Source organism: Ranitomeya variabilis, chromosome 1 (assembly GCF_051348905.1).
Source record: "Ranitomeya variabilis isolate aRanVar5 chromosome 1, aRanVar5.hap1, whole genome shotgun sequence".
In the NCBI taxonomy this organism is placed as follows: Eukaryota; Metazoa; Chordata; class Amphibia; order Anura; family Dendrobatidae; genus Ranitomeya; species Ranitomeya variabilis.
Genome location: NC_135232.1, coordinates 441,565,120 through 441,575,594, shown reverse-complemented (window position 1 = coordinate 441,575,594; position 10,475 = coordinate 441,565,120). Strand labels below are relative to the sequence as shown.

Here is a 10,475-nt window from a genome sequence, read left to right as displayed (position 1 = left end):
TATGAACATAAAAAAGAGCAAGTTCTTTCTGTCATAACTGACAATGCTTCAAATATGATAAGTACTATTAAGCTAATGAATGAGAGTAATGATGGTGACCAGCAGCTAGAAGAACATTCTGGGTCCACAGACACAGAAATGTTTGAAATAGAGGAACACAGTATTGTAACTGAGGAGCAAACTGAAGTTGCTTCAGATGAACAGCAACATGATAGTTTAGATGATCTTGTTGAAACTGTGTCAATACGTTCTTTCATTCATCACATGCGCTGTGTTGTGCATACGCTACAGCTGGCTATAAGAGACAGTCTGCAAGAACGACATGCTGCTGCACTGATTGGCAAGGTGAGAAAATTGGCTACTGTTGCCAGAACCCCTAAAGTTGACTCAATTTTGAAGAGACGAGCTGGAAAAGGGGCAATTATTGATCAAGCCACACGATGGGGCAGTACTTACTTAATGATTCAGCGCTTTGTTGAACTGAAAACATTTCTTGTAGACATGGCTAACCCTCAACTGACGCTAAATGAAAGTCAGTGGAATCAGGTGACTGAGCTGGAAAAATTGCTAGAGCACCCATTTACAGTGACTAAAAAATTACAAGCAGAGGACTTAACTCCAGGTATTTTCTTAAAGGAGTGGAAGAACCTGATGTTTCGCCTGTCCCAAAGAGGAGGGTTAATTGCAAGTGGCATTGCTACATCAATGAAACGGAGAGAGGAGCTACTATTACAAAACAACATTCTTTTCACAGCTGTTTATGTAGACTCAATGCATCGGATTCTTCTAGATGATCAACAGCTAACTAAAGGAAAAGAAGCTCTGTTTGAAATAGCAGTAAGGATGAAAGGGTTGCAGAACAGTCAGGAGGAACAAGAAGAATTTGGTCATCCTGCCACATCTTCACCCTCATCAACTGAAGAAGAATTTAATTTCGAAAAATATTTGGATCACAAGGACCGTGCAAAGTGTTCCCACATAGAAGAAGAGTCATCCCCATCAAAGAACACAGCCAGTACATTTCAGCAGAATTTTTCATGTGCACTAAAAGAAATTGAGAAATTTGACCGTTCATCAAAAATAACAGTGCAACAAGCGATTCCTCTGTATCCTGACATTGTCAGAGATGTTGCCCGAGTGGTTACTGCTTTGCCACCAAACCAAGTTAGTGTAGAGAGGTTGTTCTCTGCTCTCAAAATAATTAGATCAGATTTGAGGGCATCCATGAAGGAGGATCTGACAGAGGCAATACTTTTTCTGAGGACAAATTTATAGATTTCTTCTTATTAACTGCATAACAGTGTTTATTGCATATTTACTTACAAGAGTTTAGAAAAGTTTATAAAAGTTATTTGCTATATTCTAATTGTATTCTAATAAATATAGTTTTTGCTCTAAGTGGTCTGATTACTTATATGATGGTGAGAAACTGAATAAGCACGATGTTAATATTTTACAACAGTAAATTTATTGTTACGAATTGGCCATTTATGAAGGAGTCAGAGTCGGAGCCGGAGTCGGAGTCGGAACCTGATAAAATCCAGGAGTCGGAGTCGGAGTCGCAACTGTGGCTTACCGACTCCACAGCCATGCTTGAGAATACCCCATTGAGGAGATAACTGTCTTTCTTCTGTATATGCAGCAATAACTTAAATTATTCTTTACAGAAAAGGTCTAGCAAACACATTATATCCTTTCCACCACACCCGTGTATAGCTTACAATATTTCATATGCCCATCTATCTTCCTTTTCATAGAAAAATTCTGTTTCTGTATGTATACTGCATGTATACATACTATAATTCCAAATTTTGAGAAGGATGCCAAAAGCTCCAGATGTAATTCTCAGGAACAGTAATTGCAGATGTCAGCTTTGCTAGTTTCACACAGGAGGACATTATTATTATAAAGAGGACCTCATAGGAGGACATGATTATTGAGTTTGGTGCACATAAGAGGGACAAGACTAATCTAGGGTGGCTACTAGGAGAACATTGTTAATCACAGTGCAATACACTGTATGGGGACTACATAGAAGGACATTAAAAATATATTGGGGTCACTTATGTGAACATTATTACTATATAAGGGCCATATAGGAAGACATTATTAATGTACGGGGTCACATAAGGGGACATTTTTAATTTATGGGGGCCACATAGGATGGCATTATAATGAATAGGGGTCACATAAGAGGCCTGTAATAGTGCATGGGACCCATATAGGAGGAAATTATTAATGTATGGTGGCCAGATAGGAGAATATTATTATTTTATGAGGGTCGCATAAGGGGAGTTTATTACTACAGTATATAGGTGTCACATAGGAGGACATTATTCTGTATGGAGAATGGACATTACTAATGTATTGGGGACCACATAGAGGGACATTATTAATGTATATGGACTAAAGAGGGGAAATTTTTAATGTATGGGGGCACATACATATTAGGATGTTATAAATGTATGGTGCTACATAGGGGGCATTATTAATTTATAAGGGCCATTTAGCGGACGTTGTTAAAGTTTATGTCTGCATAAGGGAATATTACTACTTTATCGGGGCCATAAAGAGGGACGTTACGCCTGTATGTGGGCACAAAAGGTGGATAGTAGGACTGTAAATGATGCCCTAGAAACAATCAGCCATAGATGTCTGTGTGTTACAATTTTCTGAGATTTCCAAGAAGTTGTTATAGAGGTCTACGCTGGATGAAGAAGTAGGATAATTAATTACTTTATTGGAGACATTACTGGTGAATTTCTGGAGTTACCTGTACTGTATAGACTGATACTGTTACTGTTTACTATATGGTCATTGTACGGGGGTAATATTAGTGTTTGTGCAGTGATTTTTATTAATAATCAGTATGGTAGCATTATTAGGTCACTATTTGGTGGTAATATGTGGTCATGGTCTGGTGACATTATTTGTTTATTTTATAGTGGTATTATTTGTATATTAGTCTTGGTATGGTGAACTTTGTTCTTTAATAACTTCGGGATATTATTTGTTATTCAGTGACTTTATGACTGTTTTTTGTAGCAGTATGCCTAAGAAAATAATCTTTGTCATGTTTTTTTCACATTTCTATATTGAATTTGTATTATTTTTTATGAGCGGCTAACACAAACTGTAGCAATGCTACTTGGGACCATGTATGTGAGCAATATACTGGTGGAGGGGACAACCAGATCCAGATTTTGCCAGGGAGCTTATAGGACTCTAGTGATGTCACTGGCTAGGACTACAACAACTGATCCCAAAAAACGTGTTTTCAAGAGCACCATGAATGAAGTGGTGGTTGATCATGCCCACTGCTACTTCATTCATTATTAATGGGAATGCCAGTGCTAAGCTAGTCTTCAGTACTCCCATAAGAATTAATGGAGTTGTAGTGCAGATGATCAACCACCACTCTATTCATACCTGATTCTCGGATATGGTGGAGTTTCCAGCAGTTGGACCCCCAGCGATTGGAATGTTATCCGATTCCAAACTTGAGAATACTTCTTTAATTGTCTTTCAAATACCCCTTTAGGTTTGCTGCTCTGCTCTATGTCTAAATGCCCTGGCAGAGACAGAGTAGCTTATTCACCCTCAGCTTTCAGCACCCAGGGCAATTGCCCTGCCAGTCACCCCCTAACTTATGAACTGTCAAATACCCTAGTAGATTTCTCTATTTTGGTATAGTAGCTTGATTTAAAGAACAAAACTCTCATTGAATGGCATTGTGGAGTGATTAGTGCAATGTCTTTATATGACTACACAGCAGTATTTAGTTCAGTTTTGAATATGTCATTATTTTATGTCATTTATATGTTATTGTGATCATTTATGAAAATCTTTTTTTAGTATAGTTGCTTTTAATGAGCAATGATGAGTTACTGCAAAAACTTACTTTTATGAAAAGCGCAATAAAGCAACAAACTATAATGCAGGAATTAAATCTACTTATTACATGATGTGAAGAACATCCTTACAAATGCAAGTATAATACGCCATTTAATAACTGTATTTTATGTTTGAGTAAAAAGGACAACATTCAATTCTTTGATACAGAATGGTAGCATGTATAATTCTATTATCTTCTGTTATGCTTCTCATTAAAAGGGTCTTTTAAAATTCAGTATAGACCTATAAGGACACACAGTATACAACGCCTGCACAGCTAAGGATAAATGTAAGGGAGGGACTAGTGTGGACCACTGATCTCCAAGGAGGAGAGGAAAATATGCAAGCATTTCTGGGACCAGCAGTGACACGCGTCGGACAAAGGGGTAGGATTCTTATAAATGAGGCAGAGGGCTCCACATTCAGTGCTTGACAGTGCACTATTCACACGTTGACAGGGCTGCCTAGATACAACTGCTTATTCCGTATGAGAAGATTCATGATGTCCAACTTGATTCTCTAAACATAAGATCAAGAGAGCTTATCATACTAAGGATTTAAAAAGACTTTTAAGGTGAGTGTCATTTATTGTACGAGTAGGCATTATATTCCGTTTTGCTTGTATACATTGTATCGTCATTTCTTTTTGCACTATTTATTGCTATATTATATTAATATTGCTGTATAAGCTGGAACTTGAATGGTATTAAAATATTCAGCTATGTGGTACTTTTCGATTTTCTTCTTTATTCTCAAAAAATCTCTGTTTGCCTTTCTATGTATTTTCAGTCAAATATTTCTGTTGGATTTTATAACACAATTGTACCTAAATTCCAAATTTTCTTAAAAATTAAATTGAAGTGAAAAATATATATATAATATATATATATATTTTACAAAATATATGTTGAGAATTTCAATTTCAGCTGTACAATTATTCCACAAAACGTTTTAATTTTTATCATTGAGAACATGATATTTTTTTGACTGTGCATAGAAGAAAAGTTGTTTTTGGATTGTCATGAAATGAAATATCATGAAATAGTTGTCAGACGTTATTTGTGACTGCAGATTTTCAAATTAATGATGTAGATTATACAGTAGGAAATGCACTTGGATATTGCTCGTTTGTGCTTAATTTCCTTCAATTCTTTTTTTTAGTTTAATTTTTTATGCTTTTATCCTCTTCAATGAAAATTTTAAAGAGCGTAAAGCTGTAAACTGCAGTAGGATGATGTCATACCCTGCAGGATGTGATTTCTAACCCATATGAGGAAACATTTAATGAGAGTCTATTTGGGATATTATCGGTTAAAATTACTGATGACCACTTATACAGCTTAAACTTGAAATAAAAGCAAAAATACCAAAAACAATTATTCATTATATTTAAAACTCTGTCCTAAACATGAGGTGCCTAAATGTATTTCAAATGGTAAAACGATAGGGGAGAAATATCATACTGAATACAAAAATCTATTAATTTATTTTCCTATATTATTATGATATGATGCTGCCTTTTTGTATTACAGGAAAGATATATATCTTGGTACTGTGTTAGCCAGGAGATAGAAAAATATTTAGAATTGAGAGTCCTCAGTGGTTGATACCTTTTAATGGCTAACTGAAAAGATGGTAACAAATTGCAAGCTTTCGAGACTACTCAGGCCCCTTCATCAGGCATAAAATAATACAAATTCTAAAAAACACATATTTATGCACAATACAGCCCAGAAAAAATGCCATAGATAAGACAGGTGACGTGAAAACTACCATTATGTGAGAGTGCTAAAATGTTTATGTCCATTAATATTGTCACATCTAATGTGGTGTACCTAATTATTTGTACCAAATGACCAACTCGGGGTCTGTATGTAGGGGAGACAGGGCAAAAGCTTAGAACAAGAATGAATTCTCATTGCCATACAATAAGAAAAAAAAGAATGGATCTACCTGTGGCTAAACATTTTTGTCTCCCGGATCACAGCATTATGGACATGAAACTACTTGAATTAAAAGGTAACTTCAAATCTCAGAGAGATAGAAAAGTCTGGGAATATAAACTGATGACGACCTTTGACACACTCAGAGCAGGAATGAATGTGTCGCATGGATTTATGTCTTTTTACATCAATTAAGGAATTTGCTTCTCAGACATTGTGGGGTCATCATAACACATAACCAGACCCATTCAGAGGACCATAAAACATTCACACTCCTTATCTATCAACTGTTCCAATATTTATGGACATAAACATTTTAGCACTCTCACATAATGATAGTTCTGCTTCAAGTCACCTGTCTTATCTATGGCATTTTATCTGGGCTGTATTGTGCATAAATATGTGATTCTTCAGAATTTGTATTAGTCTATGCCTGATGAAGGGACCTGCATAGTCTCGAAAGCTTGTAATTTGTTACCATCTTTTCAGTTAGCCATTAAAAGGTATCAACCACTGAGGCCTTTTTGTATTGGCATTGTTGCCCCAATATAGAATAAAAAAATGGTAAAACAAATGTGTACATTATGATTTAAATAAATATCTGGATTTTATTATCATTCTTTTCTTTTTATGGATGTAAAAAGTCAAAAAAATTTTTTAAATCTCTTGTAGACAACCATCTTGGAAAATGACTCGCAAAATCTTCACGAACACAAGAGAAAGATGGAGGCAGCAGAATGTGAATAGTGCTTTTGCTGAGCTAAGGAAACTCATTCCCACTCATCCACCTGACAAGAAATTAAGTAAAAATGAAACTCTAAGACTAGCTATGAGATATATTAATTTTCTTATCAACATACTTGGAGATCAGGCTATAACTAAAACTGGAGCAACATCTCAAACAGCTATTCTGGGTATCTTCGAACCTGAGCCACCATTGTCTAGTATACAAGAATGGACTATGATGGACCACTGCAGTGACTCCTCTCCTGGAACAAGCAGTGACACTCAGGATTGCTGGTCATTAGTCCCCTCTCCATAGGGCTGTTAATTTTTTGTGCATATACTTGGTGTTTCTAACTGTCTGCTTTCAATATTTATACAGTAAATCAATTATTATTTTGATATTTTCAAAAAACATGGTTGGCATTGCAGGACCATAGAAAAATATGATTACCGAGCTTCCGGAGTAGTTTAATGCACTCATGATTGACGAGACATAATATGCAGCTTGTGAAATTTGTGCAATGTCACTGTCAGCATTATATATGATGGGAAATGTGTAGACTTAAAATACACTGTTTTCTAAATGTCAGATTAAACTGTACAACACCCAAACCAGGAGTATAGCTCCATCATGGAATGATCTCTATCAGCACACTCAGCACTTACTTGATGGCATACTTCATTTGATATCATCACATGGATTGGTAATGTAAATTAGAACCAATGAGAAAACGTATAATTAATTGAATTATATATGCTGCACAACATATATTTTTCAAATCATAATAGCTTTGTCTAAGATAGATATAAAATAGCCACAGGGAAAGCAGATATAATCTGATGACGGTATTCAATTAGCAATGTAATTAGTGTAAATACTTTGGAAAACATATCCCAAAAGATGTACTCAATTGGGCATGTAACTGTTGATATGATTTTTATCTTGCTTTATTTATAATTTATTCATATGTAACTGATTTTAATGGTGCTCATAGTATTAATTTTCTTTTTTTTCACCACTTACTTTACACGTGTGTAGCTCTTCATTGATTTTTTAAGCAAGGACAAAATAAATAAAAAAATATATATATATTTATTCAATCTCTGTTCTTAAAAAATTATGAAGAAGAATCTCATTTTTCAAAATATTAGTACAGCACAGTATAGATTCTGTGGTCTTTCAACTATTTTGGTTGAGATTAAAAATATAAACTAATAGCCAGGTCTAGCTAGCTTAGTACTTTGGAAGCATATTATAGGAAAATCCTCTCCTTTTATTGAGATAAAAGGTTCCCTATGACATTTTGTGTTCAATGGCATTTTAAATTGATGAACATTGAAGAGTTAATATTGCTACAAAATTAAATTTAGGAAATTGGGGTCACAATGAAGCCCTGAATTAAAATAATGAATCTATATACTAAATGAAGAATATCGAAGATCTTTGGTGGTTACTTTTTTTAAGTTAATTTAATTTACTTAATTTATTGTTATGTTCATGATTTGATGAAACATATTCTTTCTGTGTTATTGCTCAGCCTTTGTTTCTAAGTAAAATTGCTAGGCTTTCTTGTAGCTGCATTTACCAAAGAGTTTTTTCAAGTGTTGACATTTGTGAAATTAATATTTTGTATCTGTTTGTTAACATATGCCAATAAATTATTCATTACTTTTTATTAAATTGTATTTTAGTATTTCATTGTTTTATTTTTTTAGGTTTACATACCTTTAATTCCTTATTGACTAAGCTAATTTTGACCTTAATGACCAGGCCAAATTTTCAAAATCTGACCAGTGTTACCTTATGTGGTAATAACTCTGGAAACCTTCGGTGTATCCCGGTGATTCTGAAATAGTTTTCTCATGACATATTATACTTAATGATAGTGGTCAAATTTGCTCTCTATGACTTGTGATTATTTGTGAAAATATCACAATTTTGGCAAAATTTTTGAAAACAAAAATCACAATTTTTAAATTTCTATTCTTTATATTCTTAAACCAGTTAGTCATGGTACACAAAATAATTACTGCATCATTTTTCAAATGTCATTTTATTTTGTTAGAATGTTAGAGGGGTCAAAAGTTTAGTGGAAATTTCTCATTTTTTCAAAAAATTTACAATACTTGTTTCTTTAGGGACCTGTTCACATTTCAGTGGACCATGAGAGGTCTATGTATTGAAAACTACCCAATAATGATACTATTTTAAAACCCACACCCCTGAAATACTTCAAAACTGTTGTCAGTAATTTTTCTAACCCTTCAGATGCTACACATGAATTAATGCAAAGTGGAATGAAAAAAAAAATTAAATTTTGCTTGCTTTAGTCACTTTTACAAGAGGTAACATCAAAATGTGGACCCAATAGTTTGTTAACCACTTTCTTTGGAGCACAGTGATACCCCACATGTAGTCAAAAAGTTATGTTTGGACAAACGGCATGTCTCGGAATGGAAGAAGCAATATTTGAATTTTGGAACACAAATTGGATTAAATAGATTGCTGCCGACATGTCACATTTATAGGGCACCTAAGGTGCAGAAACCCCCAACAACTGACCTCATTTTGGATACTACTCACCTCAAGGATTTTATCCAAGGGTATATTGAGGACTTTGAACCCAAAGGTACTTACTATAAATGTAACAGAGGGTGGTTCACCTATACCAGAGCTTTTTCAGCTAAAATGCCTGGATTCAAGGTGCTCTGCATACAGTTGTGCTCAAAAGTTTACATTCCCGGCAGAATTTTTTCTTTCTTGGCCTTTTTTCAGAGAATATGAATGATAACACTAACATTTTTTCTACACTCATGGTTAGTGGTTGGGTGAAGCCTTTTATTGTCAAACTACTGTGTTTTCTCTTTTTTAATCATAATGACAATACAAAACATCCAAATTACCCTGATCAAAAGTTCACATACCCCATTTTTTAATACCGTGTCTTGCTCCCTCTTACATCAATGAAAGCTTGAAGTCTTTTGTGGTAGTTGTGGATGAGGTTCTTTATTTTCTCAGAGGGTAAAGCTGCCCACTCTTCTTGGCAAAAAGCCTCCAGTTCCTGTAAATTCCTGGGCTGTCTAGCATGAACTGCGCTCTTGAGATCTCCCCAGTGTGTCTCAATGATATTGAGGTCAGGAGACTGAGATGGCCACTCCAGAACTTTCACTTTGTTCTGCTGTAGCTAATGACAGGTCGACTTGGCCTTGTGTTTTGGATCGTAGTCATGTTGGAACGTCCAAGTACGTCCAATGCGCAGCTTTTGGGTTGATGAGTGCAAATTTGCCTCCAGTATTTGCTGATAACATGCTGCGTTCATCTTTCCTTCAACTTTGACCAAGTTTCATGTGCCCTTGTAGCTCACACATCCCCAAAACATCAGTGATCCACCTCCGTGCTTTACAGTAGCATTAGTGCTCCTTGCATCATAGGCCTTGTTGACCTCTCTCCATATGTACCATTTATGGTTGTGGCCAAAATGTTCAATTTTGGTCTCATCACTTCAAATTACCTTGTTTCAGAAGTTTTGAGGCTTGTCTTTGTGCTGTTTTGCGTATTGTAGGAGAGATACTTTGTGGCACTTGCACAGTAATGGCTTTCTTCTGGCGACTCGACCATGCAGCCCATTTTTCTTCAAGTGCTTCCTTATTGTGCACCTTGAAACAGCCACACCTCTAGTTCTCAGAGAGTCCTGTATTTGAGCTGATGTTATTTGTGTTTGTTTCATTGCATCCCGAACAATTTTCCTGATAGTTTTGGATGACATTTTTATTGGTCTACCTGACCGTGGTTTTGTTTTCACAGAGCCCTGATTTTCCATTTGTTAATTACAGTTTGACTGCTGCTGACTAGCATTATCAAATCCTTGGATATCTTTTTGTATCCCTTTCCTATTTTAAACAGTTCAGCTA

General features: G+C 35.2%; 1 long non-coding RNA gene across 1 annotated transcript; it reads left to right on the top strand.

The window, feature by feature from the left end:
* The first annotated feature begins 4,257 nt into the window (after nucleotides 1–4,257).
* Nucleotides 4,258–8,244, top strand: LOC143770239 (uncharacterized). The gene is made up of 2 exons (XR_013214634.1): nucleotides 4,258–4,468; nucleotides 6,510–8,244. It is a non-coding gene; the product is annotated as an uncharacterized LOC143770239 (long non-coding RNA).
* Nucleotides 8,245–10,475: the final 2,231 nt, after the last annotated feature.